The sequence below is a fragment of the Condylura cristata genome, unplaced genomic scaffold, assembly GCF_000260355.1.
Source record: "Condylura cristata isolate star-nosed mole 26May11 unplaced genomic scaffold, ConCri1.0 scaffold00032, whole genome shotgun sequence".
NCBI classification, from domain to species: Eukaryota; Metazoa; Chordata; class Mammalia; order Eulipotyphla; family Talpidae; genus Condylura; species Condylura cristata.
This window is the reverse complement of record NW_004567133.1, coordinates 13,866,199-13,870,121: the sequence shown is the minus strand read 5'-3', so window position 1 is coordinate 13,870,121 and position 3,923 is coordinate 13,866,199.

The following is a 3,923-nucleotide window of genomic DNA, read 5'->3' as shown; positions in this document are numbered from 1 at the left end:
GGGGAGGAAGGACGCCCTGCAGGTCTCCAGGGCACCTCCACTGGGTTTTTGGAAGGAGACCTTTTCGAAAATCAGAGCAGACTTAGTAACACAATGTACCTTCTTAATGACGCTCTCTTAGGAGAGTGAGGAAGGAAAGGAGAAAATGAGGGAGATAGAATGAGCTTTGCAAGACCGCATTTACAATTAAATTGCACTTTAAAGGGAATGCACAAATCCTGGCTCTGCAAAGGATCGAGGTGGAGAGCAGCCAGAAAACCGGAGTCAAAAGCTGGAGTGTGCCAGGGGACTTGGACTCGTCCCGAGGGGCAAGAAGACGTCAGTGGAAGTGTTTATCTGCAATTACCCGCCACAGGACCTGGGCCAGTTAGCCTAGCGGGGACCCAATGTCCGAAAATAAGGATAGAGACCTACAGATGGGCAAACGTGCAGGCCAGGATACAGCAGACACTGAAGGTATTTTCCCCTCTGTTTTATTAGCTACGAAATATGTACAAGGTAAAGGAAGTGGGGCAAGACTAAGCACCTTGCAGTCATAAAGCAGCTTCTTGTTAGAAGGGTGGTCTTTGGCCCCTGAAGAGTCTCACGTAGAGGAAAAAATGCCACTGAGCCCCAGGCCAAGAGGGCTTTAGATCAAGAGTTCTCACTTTCCTGGAATGAGGGTGTGCATAAAGTTCAGGACACTGAGGGTGTCTGAGAAAGGCACAGACCGCTGGCCTCGGACATGGGAGTGGATGGCTCTGGGTTGCTGTGGGTAGCAAGGACATGCCCTAATCTGGCACCCAGCGTAATGCTGTAAGAAGAAGTAAGTCCTCAGACCTCGGCCTCAGTTCATTCAGAAAGAATGAAGTCAGAAACCACAGTGGCCGTCCAGTAGCTACAATAGCTGGGATTCAGCCATGGCCCTCTGCTCACACTGAAACCGAAGGTCCACTGTCACTGAGAGAGGAGCTGGTTCGCTCTGAAGTGGTGACCCTGGCTTTTCAGAGAAGCAAAGAGACCTGTCATTCATAGCAGGTGTCCATTCCTCAAACCGGCTGACAAGGCAGAGAGTGAAACATTCTCCTGCTCAGAAGGATGATTTTGGGTCTAGTTCTTCACGACCAGCTATATAAGATCAGTCCCCCCAAAATCCTCAGAACAAAACAAAAAACAAAAATCCCTCTCTCAAAGGGCTGCGGAGAAGATCGAATGTGATACTATTTCTAAAACCCTTCCTACTGTGGCTAGGTTGGTGTTCAATTCACATTTCTATTCAGATACTGAGCACATTTATTTCCCTAATTGTGACTGCTTTGCATAGACAACTTAGTCTGCATCAAAGACATAGAAGGTCAAAGTTATATCCTACCAGAACTTAAACCACTGGGGCTAATGTTCTAATGGATGGACCTATGTAGTCTGACTTCCTTTTATATAAATGTTTTTCCTTTCTCTTCAATAGTTTAGCACTCACTTTTCAAGTTTTGTGATCAGAATGTATCATTGTCATATGTATAAAATTGATTTGGTGATGTCTCAAGGGTATCCGTGTTCAAGAATACACAGGATTTATACACGAGTTCTTGTACTGTGTGATGTGAGAACTTTCATCTGTAAATTTATGCATTCTTGGAATATCTTTGTCCAGTTTAAATAACAGCATTATGAGGGCTGCTCAAAGCAGGTTGAGAAGTACTTCTTCCTCTTCTCTTTTTAAAAAAAACTTGTGTTAAGTTTGGTGTGATCTCTTCCATGAATGTTTAATAAAATTCAGAGTGAAATCCCCTTGACTTCAAATTTTCTTTGTGGGAATAGCTTTTGATAATAGATTTGATTTTTTCTTAATATTTTCTTTTTATCCTTCTAAATACACTTAGGATCTAGAGCAATCTTTCCTTCATTTTTAAAAAAGATTTATTTATTTATGCATACAGAACTGGGGTACCGGCCAGAGGTGCAGGAGCGGTGAGAGGCTTCACCAGAGACAGAGTGGGGAGCAGAACAGACAGATAAGCAAAGTACACTGCTGAGGGGAGCAGTGGGTGAGACAGCAGAGGTCTGCTGGGCCATGTGGGTCACTCCCTGGCCTGTGATTGATCTCTTGCTGCAGTGGCTGCAGATAGCTTCCCACTGCAACACCAGGGAGGGCCGACTTCTTTTATTTATGATTCCCTTCCCTTTATTTACTTGGCTTTTAGTTTTTCTGCTTTCTTGAAGTGCAATATAAAGTCATTAATACCATCTTTCTTCTCTTCTAACATAGGTATTTAAAATACATTACCTTGTAAGGAGAGCTTCATTACATAAACTATTTTGGAATGTTGTGTCTTCATTATCATTCAGCTTGAAACATTTTAAAATTTCCTTTGTGATTTCTTCTTTGACCTGTGGATTTTAAGGTGTGTTTTAAAGAAATAATGCCCATGTATTTAGTGGGTTTTGGGGCAGATATCTGACATTTAGTGATTTCAAATTTAATTCCATTATAGTCAGAAAATACTCTCCGTGGGGCTGTTGTAATCCTTTTAGATGTACTGAGACCTGCTACAGAGTAGCATTGACCTACTTTGCTGGATGTGTCATGATGACTTCCAAACAGTGTTGATTTGGCCTCTGCTGGGTATAGAGGTCTGCAGACTTCATGAGGTCTGGTGAAGGATGGTGCCATTCAGATATTCTAGTCCTTTCCCTAAAATCTCTGGCTCTTCCTGCAGTCACACCAGTATTGGCAGTATTGATCTTAATGGCCTGTTTTTAGACGCATACACAGGGTGATGATTGTCTTCCTGAGGTATCGTCTGTTGTATCACAGTCACGAGGCCCTATTTCTTTATCACGATCACTCTGCTAGTACTTCTGCTTAGCTGTCTCCTTTATCTGCTGTCACTGTAGATAGCCACTTTCAAGTTCACTATTGATTTAGCCTATTAATTGGAAATTTATCTTCTTGCATTTAATTTTAGAAATTTCCCTTGAAGCACTGTTCTTGCTAAATCTGCAAAACACGGACAAGTTGTATTTTCATTTTCATTTAGTGTAAAGCACTTTTAAATTTCTCTTCAGACCTCTTTGACCCATGTATTGTTTAGAAGTAGGTTATTTAATTCCCATAGCTGGGAATTTTTGAAATATTTTATTGCTAATTTCTGCTATCATGTAAGTATATACATTGTGAGAGTTCAATCTGTTAAAATTTGTGGCGACTAAGTCACAGGCAAAAGAAGGGATTGAATATACACAAAATTAACCCAAGCTAGACTTGGAGACCTGAAGAAAATATAGATTCTATATCTGACATGACAAGTGGTGAATACCTGAATAGATGAAGAACTCCTACAGCTAAAACAAACAAGTAGGAAAAAGTCAAGCAACTGTATTAAAACACGGGCAAAGAACTGGAATTTTCTCTTAAGAAAATAAACAGTAGGCACATGAAAAGATGCTCAGAATCACTAATCATCAGGGAGATGAAAATTAAGACCACAGGAGATGCCTCCTCCCCCCCCCCCGCCCCACCCAGTGGCTCCTATTAAAAGAAAAAGTAATTTTAAAACTGGAAAAGAGCAAGCACGGGGAAGGTGTGCAGAGATCAGAGCCGCTGTGGGCCTTAGGTGGCCCCTAGGTGATTTCTTACAAATTAAAACTAAGCCTACCCTCTGTTCCCCAACCTCCCCTCCGTGCACAAAACAAAAAGAGGTGAAATCGGGGACTCAGGCAGAAACGTGTATGCCCGCGTGCAAGCAGCATCGGCCACACCGGCCCAAAGGTGGGAGCACTGAAGAGCCTACAAGTAGATGAACAGGTGCGCAGACCCGCGAGGGACCCCTGCCGTCTTAAAAAAGGAAGAGAAATGGGGAACGTGGCTGTGGACGAAGCTGCACAGGAAGACGGGCATAGGACCTGTGGGAAAGCGCAGCCCCCAGGGTTCTCAGACTGCTGCT